The sequence below is a fragment of the Leucopleurus acutus genome (genome assembly GCF_964270905.1).
Source record: "Leucopleurus acutus genome assembly, chromosome: 20".
NCBI classification, from domain to species: Eukaryota; Metazoa; Chordata; class Mammalia; order Artiodactyla; family Delphinidae; genus Leucopleurus; species Leucopleurus acutus.
This window is the reverse complement of record NC_139162.1, coordinates 17619741-17636350: the sequence shown is the minus strand read 5'-3', so window position 1 is coordinate 17636350 and position 16610 is coordinate 17619741. Positions and strand designations below refer to the sequence as shown.

At 39.2% G+C, this 16610-nt stretch overlaps 1 protein-coding gene across 1 annotated transcript in view; it reads left to right on the top strand.

Moving 5' to 3' along the window:
• Positions 1-16610, top strand: part of SNTB2 (syntrophin beta 2) — a gene marked incomplete at its 5' end in the record, with an annotated part of 94879 nt that overhangs the window by 62905 nt on the left and 15364 nt on the right. The window lies entirely within an intron of this gene.

The window sequence follows — 16610 nt, the reverse complement described above, 5'->3', positions numbered from 1 at the left end:
TTTAGACAAAAACTTTTCTTTCACAACCTTATTGATTATTTTGCGGCTCCTAGCTCAAAATAAATGGTTTCTGTCACTAGTATTTTTGTGTGTATTTTTTAAGATGTTGAAGCAGCTTTCTAACTGCTCTTTTCGACTTGCTTAGTCATGAAGATAAGTAAATAGTGGGGTTTTTTTCCTTTACTTTATTGACTGTGACTAGAAAACCACTGAAATAGTGGCAGCATTTTGACTGAGTGATGAAATCATTTAAACAAGACTGTGGTACCGTGGATAAACCACACAACTCAGCCAAAACGTTCTTCAACTTCTCTTTCTAGTATAAGAGTACGTAATTTTGATTCCCTCAAATAAACATTTATTTGACCTGAAGCAACAGGATGTTTCTAGCATGTCCAATGTGGGGAGCTGGAAGGGAAAAGAATAGAGAAATGTAGATTTGGGGACCAAGATGTCTTAAGAAATTACTAGAAAGTAGTTATCTAGTGTGAAACTAGAAAACATGTTCACGTTCGGTGTTATTTGGGCTTAAAAAAGAATCAGGTTTTGGGCTTCCCTGGTGGCGCAGTGGTTGAGAGTCCGCCTGCCGATGCACGGGACACGGGTTCGTGCCCCGGTCCGGGAAGATCCCACGTGCCGCGGAGCGGCTGGGCCCGTGAGCCATGGCCGCTGAGCCTGCGCGTCCGGAGCCTGTGCTCCGCAACGGGAGAGGCCACAACAGTGAGAGGCCCGCGTACCGCAAAAAAAAAAAAAAAAAAAAAAAGGGAGCCCCAGAGAAAATACTTGGTAGTCAGAAAGGCTAAATGGTGGAGCCATCTGGTATGTCCCACGGGCAACAGTATGGGGGCTCCTGCTTTCAGCAGACAGAGAGTCACGTGAAGCAGAGTATTCTTCTATTCCAGGAAGGCTTCTATGTTATGTAGGATTTCCTTCAATTTGCCAAGTTCCCTTACATATATCACTCTTTTTATAAAAATATAATTTCCACATAGCTTTTCGGGAGTTTCTGTGTAATTTAGAGCTGGAGCCCTTAGATCACAGAATAGAGATAAAGGATTTATTGAGCCTCAGAGTTAGGGAAGTGTGCCCTCATTAATTCCTTCAGGACATAATGGTCCTTCAGAAAGACTGAATTTAACCATCAGTTTCTCTGGTTCTATTTATTTTTAAAATTCTCACTAAATTATAACCTCCTTGAGGTCAAGAACTATGACTTAGCTCAGCATTTCCCATAATGCTTTGTGTATAGTAGACCTTCAATAAATCTTAGTTGAAATAAATTCTGTTACTTAAATTACAGTTTCTGTCTTAGTTATATTGGGAACATGACAGGAATTGTAACAAAACATGTAGACATGTCTCAGTAGATATAATTAGAGCAATTAAATTTATATTTTCTAAAGAGTTAGAGCTTATGAATATGACTGTCCAGATCTCTTAAGCTTAAATTTTATGGAAGAGGCTTATGCTCTAGTTATGATCATAGAATGCAAGGAGGGTAGCTATATCCTTAGACATTTCCTTTACTGGGTGTTTTACTGGAGGGATGGAGCAGAAACCTATGACATCCCCTAGATGAGCCTTTGTTCAATATAGAAATTACAATCTCATAAACAAATAATTTCTGGACATTGACTAGACTGGACCTAGACCACCAAGGTACTTTGGTACTAAACAAGGAAATGGGGTGGTTGTGTGGGTACTCTCAGTGTGGTATTAACTTGCAACTAAGGAAAAGATATAAATAAGATTTAAAACTCGTAGAAAAAAAATACAGGAGTAGATCTTAATGGTCTTGGCTTAGGCAGAGCCTTCTTAGATACAACACCAAAGCACAAGCAACAAGAGAATAAATAAATTGGACTTAATCAAAGTTAAAAACTTTTTTGCTTCATATGTCACCATTAAGAAAGTGAAAAAACCCACAGAATGGGAGAAAATATTTGCAAATCATATATCTAATCTGGGACTTGTATCTAGAAAATATAAAGAACTCTTACAACTCAATAATAAAAAGATAAATTACCCAATTAAAAAATGGGAAAAGGATCTGAGTAGACGTTTGTTCAAAGAAGATATGCAAATGGCCGATAAGCACATGAAAAGGTGCTCGGCATAATTAGCCATCAGGGACTTGGAAATTGAAACCACAATGAACTATCACTTCCCACCCACTAGGATGGCTATAATTAAAAAGATAGTATGCAAGAGTAGACTAGGATGTAGGAGAAAATAGAACCTCATACACTACTGGTGGGAGTGTAAAATGGTGCAGTTGATGTGGAAAAATCTGAAAGTTCCCGAAAAGGATAAACATAGTCACTGTATGACCCAGCAATTCACTCCTAGGTTGTATATCCAAGAGAAATGAAAAATGTCCACACAAAAATTTATTCATGAAAGTTCATAACAGCATCATTCATGACACCTAAACAGTGGAAACAATCCAAGTGTCCATCAGCTGATGAACAGATAAACAAAATGTGGCATATCCATACAATGGAATTTTTTTTTTTTTTTTTTTTTTTTTTTTTTGCAGTACACGGGCCTCTCACTGTTGTGGCCTCTCCCGTTGCGGAGCACAGGCTCCGGACGCGCAGGCTTAGCGGCCATGGCTCACAGGCCCAGCCACTCTGCGGCATGTGGGATCTTCCCGGACCGGGGCACGAACCCGTGTCCCCTGCATCGGCAGGCAGACTCTCAACCACTGCGCCACCAGGGAAGCCCATACAATGGAATATTATTCAGCAAAAAAATAAAAAATGTTCTGATACACACTGCAGCATGGATGAACCTTGAAAACATTATATTAAGTGAAAGGAGCCAGATGCAAAAGACCACATATTGTATGATTCCATTTATATGAAATGTCCAGAATAGGCAAATCTATACAGACAGAAAGTAGATTTGTTGTTGCCAGGGTTTTTTTTGGCGGGGGAGCGGGGAGGGAGTTGGGAGAAATAGGGAGTGACTGCTAGTGGGTATAGGGATTCTTTTTAGGGTAATGAAAATGTGCTAAGATTGTGCTGATGGTTGCAAAACTCTCATTATACTAAAGTCCATTGAACTATGTACACTTTTAAGTGGTAAAGTATATGGTATGTGAATTATATCTCAGTAAAGCTGTTATAAATAAAACAAACCCCAAAAGCCAACAAGATTTAATAGAAGGGAATAAGACCAATCCTTAAACTGAGTTTGAGTTCCTAATAGCTACTTATATTAGGTAATTGGGAGCATTGTTACTTAATCTTTCTATGCCACAGACTTTTCATTTGTTAAGTGGACCCTAATGAGATAGAGGGGGTGTGAGTATTAAAATGAATCAATACTTTTAGAATGCCTACAGTGGTACCTGACACATTGTAGGCGCTTAAGTAAGTGTTAGCTTCTTTAATTATAATAATTATTTATTATTAAGTGAAAATATGTCAAGGAAGAATTTGTGTAAAAAGTATAATTGGTTTTTGACATTGTTAAAAGAAGAGCTTAGCTCTAAACCAACAGTTTTTATGAGTAGTGAAAGTTTCATATTAAATGTGAGGAATTCAGATATATATTTGTTTTTGTTTTTTATTATTTATTGGCTGCATTGGGTCTTTATTGCTGCGCGTGGGCTTTCTCTAGCTGTGGCGAGTGGAGGCTACTCTTCATTTCGGTGCGCGGGCTTCTCATTGTGGTGGCTTCTCGTTGCGGAGCACGGGCTCTAGGCACGCGGGCTTTAGTAGTTGCGGCTCAAGGGCTCTAGAGCGCAGGCTCAGTAGTTGTAGCGCACTGGGCTTAGTTGCTCTGCGACATGTGGGATCTTCCCAGACCAGGGCTCGAACCGTTGTCCCCTGCATTGGCAGGCAAATTCTTAACCATTGCACCACCAGGGAAGTCCCTCTTAATACGTTTAATTAATTAATGAAACCAAGGATTCTTCACTCCTTGCCCAGGAAGTACTGGTGGATTAGGAGCAAAAGTGACAGGCAGATGAGAGGTTTAGTTTTTCCATGTGGCTGTGTTGGCCAAATGGAATTGGTTGAAGTCACTTCTTGATAGAATTAAGGGGGCTTAATCATCCTCTGCCTCCTAGAGACGTTAGAGTATCGCCACTGAAAGAGACCAGAGGAGGAACCCAGACCAGAAGGTATCCAGTAAAGAGAGGCAAAGCCAGAAAGTGGTGTGCTTATGTCTTTTTAGTGTGGAGGAAAGAGGCAGTTTGAGATACATGTGAGTAATGAGAAAGGGCTGAATGTTCACTTTCACTAATTCTAATACTTTGGAACATGTTCTTATGAGTGGATGAGATACACACACACACAAGGGTAACATAAACATATAGAGAAGGAAAAGATTAAGGACCTTGATGATCCAATAGCAAAGGTAGATAGTCCCTGATAAATTAAGAATTAATTGCAGTTCAAAAATCAAAGAAGGGAACTTCCCTGGTGGTGCAGTGGTTAAGAATCCGCCTGCCAGTGCAGGCGACATGGGTTCGAGCCCTGGTCCACGAAGATCCCACATGCTGCAGAGCAACTAAGCCTGTGTGCCACAACTACTGAGCCTGCGCTCTAGAGCCCGTGCTTCACAACAAGAGAAGCCACCGCTCGCTGCAACTAGAGTAAGCCCGCGCGCAGCAACGAAGACCCAGTGCAGCCAAAAGTAAATAAATAAAATAAGTAAATTTAAAAAAAAAATCAAAGAAGGGCTTCCCTGGTGATGCAGTGGTTAAGAATCCACCTGCCAATGCAGGGGACATGGGTTCGAGCCCTTGTCCAGGAAGATCCCACATGCTGCAGCCAACTAAGCCCGTGCGCCACAACTACTGAGCCTGCTCTCTAGAGCCCATGGGCCACAACTACTGAACCCACGTGCCACAGCTATTGAAGCCCGCGCACATAGAGCCCGTACTCCGCAACAAGAGAAGTCACCGCAATGAGAAGCCTGCGCACCTCAGCGGAGAGTAGCCCCTGCTCGCCACAATTAGAGAAAGCCTGCGCCCAGCAATGAAGACCCAACACAGCCAAAAATAAATAAAATAAATTTTAAAAATCAAAGAACACTGTTAGGGTAATATAAATTAACATGAGTTAACCATTTATATTGGCTTGCACATTTATAGATTCTTGGAAACCAAAAGTGTGTGTGTGTGTTTACTTAATAGCTGATATTTCGGGATGGTTGAGGAATTAAGTAAAAACATGAAAGTGATAAATGAAGAGGATTTTTATTTTATTTTTATTTTACACATTTCTTGAGGTTAAAGCCAGGTACAGGATACAGGTAGAAAAATAGATACAGGTGCCGTAGATTTTGCAGGATGTGAATTTTGTAGTCTTTTCCTATAATCTTTCTTTGACTGGAAAAGAAAACGATCCAGAGAAAGTGTGGCTACTTTATGATGTGGAAAATTGAGTGGTGTTGTGCTTACGGGACTTAACAGGGTAAAAGCTGCTGAAACGCCTTTGCATGAGCTCATCTGGCCTCCCCACTAAGGGGGCCTTTTGGCAGTGTGTTCTAACCAACTGCTGTGCAGCAAGAGTCCAGCAGCTGGTTTGAATTAGATTCCCTCTGCCAAATATTTTATAATCAAATCTGTAGGAAAAATTCTCCTGGACTTTCTATTTTTTAATGTCTGATTTGGGATTAGCAATCAAACTGAATATGGTAGAATACACCCTGTCACTTTCCTCATACTTTGTCTTACTTGGATCATATGTGGAGTAGTTTTGAAACTTATTTAACTCTTCCAGAGATAGCTAATGTGTAATTGGCATGTTGGTTCTACAGGGATCAGCCCAGGGAGGTGGTTCTCAAATTATACTTTCATGGACCTCTGGGGATTCCTTCTTCAGGGGGTCTGTAAGTTCAAAACTATTTTCACAGTAATACTAAGATGTTGTTTGCTTTTTTCATTGTTGACATTTGCACTGAGGGTTGGTAAAATTGCTGGTACCTTAGCATGAATCAAGGCAGTTGGCACCAAACTGTATGGACTTGCAGGGAGAAAACATACCAGTTTAACCTCAAAATGTCTTTGTTGAAGCAGTAAAAATTACTAGTTTATTTAATCTCAACCCTTGAGTATTCATCTTGTTAATAATCTGTGAGATGAAGTGGAAAGTGCTCAGAGTCCACTTCTGCTGCATACTGAGGTATGAGAGTTGCTGCAGAGGAAAGCATGTGTGGTTGAGCTGCAAGCTGAACCAGCGGGATTTTTCATGCAACACCATTTTTTCACTTGAAAAAACAACTGGCTGACACACTGTGGCTGGTCAGACTTGGGTATTTGTTAGACATTTTTTTTCCTAAAATAACCAAAATGAATTTGTCATTTAAGGAAAACACTGATGGTATTTGTTAACAATTATAAATTTCTAGCTTTCAAACAAAAATTAGAATTCTGGAAAACTAGTATCTGTCTCTGTGAGTTTGATAGCTTCCCAATACTTAAAGACTTGTCTGATGAGATCATTGGTGATACTAGCAAATGTGACTTTTTGATATAATAAAATGCTTTTAACATTTGGAAAATGTGCATAACTCAATGAAAAAATATATTCCAAATGACCAATACATGATGCTACAAAATCATGCAAGGGTAAGAAAGATCTATTCAAGCTGCAAGAGAGACCAAAGGATTTTTAATGTAACAGGATATGAAAACTTTATTGATAAGTTTTCAGATACTACATTGCAACTAACCTTTAAGAATCCGCTGTTGAGTTTTGGTTTGGTAGACAGAAAGATAACCACAATTATCTGAAAAGGCTATAAATACTCCTTCCTTGTCCAACTGCCTAGCTGTGTGAGGCTTGGCATACTTAAACTGCATACTGCAGCAGAATGCAGAAGCACATATAAGAATTCAGCTCTGTTTTATTAAGCTGGATATTAAAGAGATTTGCAAAAAATTTAAAACAATGCTACTCTTCACATTAATGTTTTGTTGTTGTTTGGGAAAATATTATTTTAATAAAAATAAGTTATTTATATTAACATCTAACCGGTTTGTTATTTTTTATTTTTAAATGAATTAATATTTAAAAAATATCTCAGGGCTTCCCTAGTGGCGCAGTGGTTGAGAGTCCACCTGCCGATGCAGGGGACACGGGTTCGTGCCCCGGTCCGGGAAGATCCCACATGCCGCGGAGCGGCTAGGCCCGTGAGCCATGGCCTCTGAGCCTGCGCGTCCGGAGCCTGTGCTCCGCAACGGGAGAGTCCACAAGAGTGAGAGGCCCGCGTACCGCAAAAAAAAAAAAAAAAAATTCTCAGTTTTAATTTCTCATTATAGTAAATATCAATAAATATAATCCATATGAAGAAAAGTGTTTTGGAGTACTCAGTAGTTTTTAAACACTTCTTTTAAAAAATAAATTTACTTTATTTATTTTTATTTTTGGCTGCGTTGGGTCTTTGTTGCTAAGCGTGGGCTCTCTCCAGTTGCGGCGAGCAGGGGCTACTCTTCATTGGGGAGCGAGGGCTTCTCATTGCAGTGGCTTCTCTTGTTGGGAGCATGGGCTCTAGGTGCGCGGGCTTCAGTAGTTGTGGCACATGGGCTCCGCAGTTGTGACTCGCGGGCTCTAGAGCACAGGCTCAGTAGTTGTGGTGCACGGACTTAGTTGCTCCGCGGCATGTGGCATCTTCCCAGACCAGGGCTTGAACCCGTGTCTCCTGCATTGGCAGGAGGATTCCTAACCACTGTGCCACCAGGGAAGCCCCCTCAGTTTTTAAGAGTGTTGAAGTGTCCTCAACAAAGGGTCCTCCTTTGTTGAAGACCAAAAAGTTGGCAAACCATTAGTTTTGTGCTTCTTAACTGTGGCTACACATTTGAATCATCTGGAGAACTTATAGTAAAATAAGGTTGACTGGGCCCCACCCTAGACCAGTTAAATCTGAATGTTTGAGGATGGGAGCCAGACATCAGTAATATTTAAAAGCTGTGCACCAGGTGATTCTAGTGTAGAGCCAGGGTTGAGAACTATAGTAATTAACTTGGCTAAACCAGTTGGTAGATTAGAAGAAACTGCCTTTTCCTTGAGAGACACAGGCTTGTCTTTTATCTGAACCAGTAGTGACTCCCTGGCAATGAAAGGAAATGTGAAGGAGCATCCATTTACTCTTAGATGTCATCTGCTCAGGTTACTGCTAGAGGAGTAAAGGAAGGAACCAGCAAATTTGTAGAAAAATATTACAGGTGTACAGCCTACAGTGAAGCTAAGAACAAGCCATTTTATTTATTTATCTTTGGTATACATTTCTCATCCAAGTTTTTAAAAATCCTATGTGGAAAACATTATCTGCTGAGTGATTCCTTATAGTGAGGTAGTGTGTTCTGTTATACTGATCTATTTCAAACTTGTTAAAAATAGGGAAAATATTTTTGGAAGAAGTGAATAAATTAAACTATATTAAGTGGTTGTCATGAAACAAAGTGTTGAATAGTTTAATGACTTTAAAGAGAACTGCTTTCTCCTCTTCTTTCCATATGTATACTTCACTGTTACTTTTTTAGCAGCTTTATTGTGATATAAGTCACATACCATACAGTTCACCCATTTAAAGTAGAAAGTTTAATGGTTTTTAATATGTTCAAAGAGTTACAATCAATATTAGGACACTTTCATCACCCCAAAAAGAAACTCCTTACCCGTTAGTAGTCACTCTTCATTTTCCCCTCCCCCAGGCCTAAGCAACCACAAATCTACTTTCTGGCTCTGTAGATTTGGCCTATTCTGAACATTGCATATATGTGGAATCATGTTACATAGCCCTTTATGTGTGACTTCTTTCACTTTGTGTAATGTTTTCAAGGTTTATCCACGTTGGAGCACGTGTCACAACTTCATTCCTTTTCAAAGCTTAATGATATTCCATTGTATGGATATAGCACATTCATCAGTTGATGGCCATTTGAGTTTTTTCCACTTTTTTGACTAGACTGTTGTGAATAATGCTGCTATAACACTCAGGTACAACTTTTTGTGTGAAGATATGGTTTTTTTGTTTTTTTGGCTGTGTTGGGTCTTCATTGCTGTGCGTGGACTTTCTCTAGTTGTGGTGAGCGGTGCATGGGCTTCTCATTGCGGTGGCTTCTCTTGTAGTGGAGCATGAGCTCTAGGCGAGCAGGCTTCAATAGTTGTGGCACGTGGACTCAGTAGTTGTGGTACGTAGGCTCAGTAGTTGTGGCTCACGGGCTCTAGAGCGCAGGCTCAGCAGTTGTGGAGCTCGGGCTTAGTTGCTCCGCAGCATGTGGGATCTTCCCGGACCAGGGCTCAAACCCATGTCCCCTGCACTGGCAGGAGGATTCTTAACCACTGCACCACCAGGGAAGTCCCTCTTTTCCCTTTTTTGATAGTGTCATCTGAAGCACAGAAGTTTTTAATTTTGATGAAGTCCAATTTATCAGCCTTATATCGCTTGCATTTTTTGTGTTATATCTAAGAAGGCTTTCCCTAATCCAATGTCACAAAGACCTAATCCTATGTTCTCTTCTAAAAGTTTTATAGTTTTAGCTCTACATTTCATTCTTTTATCCAAATGAAGTCAGTTTTTGTATATGGTGTGAAGTAGTGGTCAAACTTTATTCTTTTGCATATGAAAATCCAATTATCACAGTACCATTTATTGAAAAGCCTTCTTTCTCCATTGAAGTCCCTTGACATCCTTGTCAAAAATCAGTTGATCATAAATGTGAGGGTTTATTTCTGGACTCTCAATTTTATAGTTTAGTGGTAAGTTTTGAAATCAGAAGTGTGAGTCCTCTAACTTTGTTCTTTTTCAAGATTATCTTGGCAATTCAGAATCCCTGGCATTTACCTATGGATTTTAGGGTCAGTTTGTCAATTTCTGCAAACAAACAAAAAAAGATGAAATTCTGATAGGCATTTCATTGACTCTGTAGATCAATCTAGGGAGTATTGCCATCTTAAAAATATTGTCTTCCGATCCATGATACAGGATATCTTTTTATTTATTTAGGTTTTCTTTTATTTCTTTCAGCAATGTTTTTTAGTTTTCAGAATACAAGTTTTATACTTCTTTCACTAAATTTATTCTTAAGTAGTATTAAATTTTACTGCTATTGTAAATGAATTGTTTTCTTAGTTTTCTTTTTGGATTGTTCATTGCTAGTGTATTCCATCAATACACTGATTTTTATATCTTGATCTTATATCCTACAATCTTGCTCAATTTGTTTATTATTCTAATAGGTTTTTAGTAGATTCCTTAGGACTTTCTATGTACAAGATCATGTCATCTGCAAACAAGAGATAGTTTTTACCACTTCCTTTCCATTCTAGGTGCCTTTTATTTCATTTTCTTGCCTAATTGCTCTGGCCAGACTCGCCAGTACAATATTTATTTATTTATTTATGTAGCTTTTTTTTTTTTTTTTTTTTTTTTGCGGTACGCGGGCCTCTCACTGTTGTGGCCTCTCCTGTTGTGGAGCACAGGCTCCGGATGCGCAGGCTCAGCGGCCATGGCTCACAGGCCCAGCTGCTCTGCGGCATGTGGGATCTTCCCAGACTGGGGCACAAACCCATGTCCCCTGCATTGGCAGGTGGACTCTCAACCACTGCGTCACCAGGGAAGCCCTGTATGTATCGTTTTGGCTGTGCTGTGCAGCTTGCAGGATCTTAGTTCCCCGACCAGGGATTGAACCCAGGCCACAGCAGTGAAAGTGCTGAGTCCTAACCAGTGGACCGCCACAGAATTCCCTCCAGTACAATTTTTTTTTCAATTTATTTTTGGCTGTATTGGGTCTTAGTTGCTGCTCACGGGCTTTCTCTAGTTGCAGCGAGTGGGAGCTACTCTCTGTTGCGATGCGCGTGCTTCTCATTGCAGTGGCTTCTCTTACTGCCGAGCACAGACTTGAGGCGCACAGGCCTCAGTAGTTGTGGCTCGTGGGCTCTAGAGCGCAAGCTCAGTAGTTGTGGCACACAGGCTTAGTTGCTCCGCGGCATGTGGGATCTTCCTGGACCAGGGCTCGAACATGTTTCCCTGCATTGGCAGGCAAATTCTTATCCGCTGCACCACCAGGGACATCCGCAGTACAATTTTTAATAGAAGTAGCGTAAGCAGGCATCCTTGTCTTTTTCCTGTTCTTAGGGGGAAAGCATTGAATCTTTTACCATTAAGTATGATGTTAGCTGTGGGTTTTTTTTAATAGATAAACTGATAGCCAGGTGAGGAAGTTCCCTTCTATTTTCATCCTGGAAAGGTTTTGGATTTGTTAAAATGTTTTTTCCATGTCCATTACAGTGATCATGTGGGTTCTGTCCTTTAGTCTATTTATATGGTTTTACTTATCAATTTATCAGTCAATTTAAAAATAATTTTTTAAATCAAATTAATTTGTAAATCAATTACAATATCGATTTTTGGACATTAAACCAACCTTGCACTTCTGAGATAAATCTTATTTGGTCATGCTGGATTCAATTTGCTAATAATTTGATGAGGATTTTCATGTCTTATGTTTATACATGATATTGGTCTGTAGTTTTCTTTTCTTGAAATGTCTTTGGATTGGGTGTTAGGATGTTACTGGCCTCATAGAAAGAGTTGGGAGGTATTCCCACCTCTTCTATTTTTTTGGAAGACTTTATAAAGAATTGGCATTGATTCTTCTTTAAATATTTGGTAGAATTCATTAGCAAAGCCATCTGGGATTAAGATTTTCTTTGTTGCAATTTTTTCACTGTTAGTTGAAGGGATTTTTAAAATATGTTTTAAACCAGTGGTCCCCAACCTTTTTGGCACCAGGGACTGGTTTTGTGGAAGACATTTTTCCATGGACTGGGTGGGGGTGGGCGGGGTGGGGATGGTTAAGGTGGTAATGCAAGCAATGAGGAATGAGTGGCACATGAAGCTCTGTTCTTTCCCTTTTATCTGAAAATAGTTTTTAGTTCATGAATGTCACATTTCTTAGCTTTGATCTTGAAACCCTGTTCTCATGAACATCTCATGGGGAAGAATATGTATGACATATGATAGAAACTCTAAGGGTCTTTCTTGCTTATGTTTCCCAATGTTTTTTCTCTTCTCTACTTTTTTTCATTGCTGTCCCATACTTGATTTGAATCTTCTCCCTAAAATGCTTAGCTCAATCTCTCATTTTCTTACATCTAAAAGTATTTCAAGGGGCGTTATTACTTATCCCCCCCTAAATGAGTTGGAACTCACTTTTTTTTTGGCCACACTGTGCAGTCTGTGGGATCTTAGTTCCCCAACCAGGGATTGAACCCACGCCACAGCAGTGAAAGTGCTGAGTCCTAACCACTGGATCGCCAGGGGGTTCCTAGACCTCACTTTAAAAAAAAAAAAAAAAATTATTTATTTATTTGGTTGCACCGGGTCTTAGTTGTGGCAGGCAGCCTCCTTAGTTGTGGCAGGCAGGCTCCTTAGTTGGGGCAGGCAGGCTCCTTAGTTGCAGCAGGCAGGCTCCTTAGTTACAGCTCACCAGCTCCTTAGTTGCGGCACGAGGGCTCCTTAGTTGTGGCATGCGAACTCTTTGTTGTGGCATGCATGTGGGATCTAGTTCCCTGATCAGGGATTGAACCCAGGCCCCCTGCATTGGGAGTGTGGAGTCTTATCCACTGTGCAACCAGGGAAGTCCCTAGAACTCACTTTTTAAAGTAAAAAGATGGCACATCATTTTTTTTTTAATGTAGTAGAGTAGTATCATATTTTAAGTGAATGGGAGTCAAGAGTTGTAACCAAGTAGTTCCAAAGTTTTCTTTTTATGGCTGAATAATATTCCATTGTATGGATGTACCGCATTTTGTTTATCCACTTATCAGTTGATGGACATTTGGACTATTTCTACTTTTTGGCTATTATGAATAATACTGCTATGAACACTTGTGAACAAATTTTTATGCTAATATATGTTTTTATTTCTCCTGCGTATATACCTAGGAGTGGGATTGTTGGATCATATGGTAACATTTTTAACTTTTGGAGGAACCAGTCAATTTTTTTAAAAAATCATTGTGAAATTATAAATTTAATATCCATTGTAGTTTGTCCTTGTTGATGCTCAAAAATGGTCCTATCTTTAGCCAGTGGTAGCTCTTCAGGTGGACTTCTCAGCCTTTTTGACAGGACTTTTATATAAAAGTGTTTGAGAATTGCCATATTATCCATTATGATAGAATACTCTGGACTTAACTTGTGTATTTTCTGCCCTAGATCTGACATTTTCCAAGAAGCCTCACTTTTTTTTTTTTTTTTTGAGGGAATGGAGGTTCAATTTGGGCACTAACTACATTTGTTGCTAGTGGATTAGTTATTGTTTATAGGCCTTTGTTGATGGACAGAGGTAGGAAGTATGTGTAAGTGTATATATATACATATATATATTTTTTAAACATAAAATACATAGTTGAGTTCACACTGATACTCCATTTCAAGTTTGAGACTACAGTGTAATCACTTAATGTCTTCTATCTTACATCTGGTTTTCCTTTTTCCCATATCCAGAATTGCAGATCTTAAGGACACCAGAGATGATCACATTAGAACATCCCATAATTGCTCATTTGCTTTATCCCACGTTACAGATCAGAATAGTGCTACTATTATTACTACTACAACATTATCACCAACAGTATAATTACTGAAAGTAGTTGAAAAAAATTTTTTGCAGCTCCTTTTTTTGTACTTTTTTAGTGGTTTCTCCTGCTTCTGTCAGTTCTCCACTAAACTCCCTGTCCGCACTTTCTTATTCCCCTTTGTTGATCTCTACTTATCTTCCAGATTTCTTTTTTCTTTTCTTTGCTTTTTGGCCCGCACCATGCCAAAAGAAAAAAAAGGGATCTTAGTTCCCTGACCAGAGATTGAACCTCGGGCCCCCTGCATTGGAAACGCAGAGTCTTAACCACTGGACCGCCAGGGAAGTCCCCTGGATTTCTAAACATTGGCTTATTTCAGGGCTCAGATCTCTTCTCTATCAACTACCCTGTCCCTCTGGTGATTGTATCTGATATCATAGCTTGAAATATCTCTTATACACTGACAACTCCCAAATTTATATCTCCAGACAGAATCACAGACTTATATTCTGACTGCCTATTTAACACATCATTTGCATATTTATGATCACTAGGAAGCAAACTCTGTAGCAAAAGTAACATAAAATAATAAAATAGGTGTTTTTTTCTTTCTTATGTAAAAGAAAACAGCCGTCCTTAGCAAGAGGCTTCTACCCTTCAAGGTTGCCTCATGGCTCAAGATGGTTACTGGAAGCTTTAGCCATAATATCCAAATTGTAGGCAGGAGGAAGAAGAGGAAAAAGACAGAAGGGGCACATACCTGCTGCCTTGTTCTCCAGTTGTGGGGCTTTTCTGGTAATCCTACCCATTAACAGCTTGCAATTCATTGGACATCTCTTTCTTCAAAGAAGTTTGGGAAATACTCTTTTATCTGTGCATGTTGTCATTCAGGATAAAGGCAGCTTTCTATTTCTAAGGAAGAATGAGAAAACGAATATTGAATAGGCAAGTAGAGCTTTAAGAGTTCTTTGTCGGGACTTCCGTGGTGGTGCAGTGGTGAAGAATCTGCCTGCCAATGCAGGGGACACAGGTTCGATCCCTGGTCTGGGAAGATCCCACATGCTGCGGAGCAACTAAGCGTGTACGCCATAACTACTAAGCCTGCACTCTAGAGCCCACAAGCCACGACTACTGAGCCCTTGTGCCACAACTACTGAAGCCCGTATGCCTAGAGCTTGTGCTGCGCAACAAGAGAAGCCTTCACAATGAGAAGCCCACGCACTGCAACGAAGAGTGGCCCCCACTCACCACAACTAGAGAAAGCCCACGTGCACAGCAACGAAGATCCAATGCAGCCAGAAATATAATTAATTAATTAATTATTTTAAAAAAGTGATCTCTTAAAAAAAAAAGTTCTTTGTGTATTTTGGATACAGTCCTTTACCAGGTATATGTTTTCATAAATTTTCTTCTACTTTGTGACTTGTCTTTTCATTCTTTTAACAGTGTTTTTCAAAGAGCAAATGTTTTTAATTAATGAAGTCCAACTTAATCATTTTTTTCCTTTATGGATCATGCTTTTGGTGTTGTATCTTTTTAGATTACTTAGATTTTCTGTTAAAATGTCTTCTTGAAGCTTTACACTATTACATTTTACGTTTAGCTCTAAGATCTATTTTGAGTTAATTTTTGGGAAGAGTGTAAGGCCTTCCAAAACAGAAAGCACCAGACCCAGATGAGTTCACTGGTGAATTCTACCAAACATTTAAGGAAGAAATTCCCTACAGTCTCTTTCAAAGAATTGAAGCAGAGGGAATACTTCCTGACTCATTTTATGAGACTAGCATTATGCTAATACCAAAACCAGAAAAAGACATTATAAGAAAAATACAGACCAATATCTCTCATGAGCATAGATGTAAAAATCCTCAAAACGATACTATCAAATCTAATCCAAAAAAGTATGAACAGAATTATACATCACAACCAAGTGGGATTTATTTTCAATATGCAAGGCTGGTTCAACATTTGAAAATCAATTTGTGTAGGGACTTCCCTGGTGGTCCAGTGGTTAAGACTCCACACTTACACTGCAGGGGGCACGGGTTCGATCCCTGGTCAGGGGAATAAGATCGCACATGCTGCATGGTGTGACCACCCTGCCACAAAAAAAAGAAAAGAAAAGAAAATGAATTTGTGTAACCCATCACGTCAACAAACTGAAGAAGAAAAATCTTGTATCAGGAGATACAGGAAAAGCATTTGACAAAATGCAACACCCATTCATGATTAAAACTTTCAGTAAACTAAGAATAAATGGGAACATTCTCAACTTGATAATGACTACCTACAAAAAATCTACAGCTAACATCATACTTAATGATGAGAAACACAAAGCTTTTCCACTAAGATCAGGCCCAAGGCAAGGATGTTCCCCTCTTGCCACTCCTTTCAACATCATACTGGAAGTCCTTGCTAATGCAGTAAGGCAAGAAAAGGAAGTTAAAGGTATACAGATTGAAAAGGAAGACATAAAACTATCTTTGTTCTCAGAAGACATGATCAGCTATGTAGAAAATTGAAAAGAATTGGCAAAAAACTCCTGGAACTAATAAGCTCTTATAGCATGGTTGCAGGATACAAGATCAATGGACAAAAGTCAATTGCTTTCCTATATACTAACAATGAGCAAGTGGAATTTGAAATTAAAAACACAATGCCATTTACATTAGCATCCCTCCAAAATGAAATACTTAAATATAAATCTAGCAAAATGTGTTCAAGATCTATATGAGGAAAACTCCAAAACTCTGATGAACAAAATCAAAGAAGAACTAAATAAATAGATATTCCATGTTCATGGATAGGAAGACAATATTTTCAAGACGTCAGTTTTTCCCAAATTGATCTATAGATTCAATGCAATCCCAGTCTGAATTTTAGCAAGTTATTTTATGGATATTGACAAACTGATTCTAAAGTTTATATGGAGAGGCAAAAGACCCAGACACACAAAATTGAAGAACAACACAAAATTGAACAAACACAAAATTGGAGAACAAAGTTGGAGGACTGATGTTACCCAACTTCAAGACTTACTATAAAGCTGCAGTAATCAAGACAGTG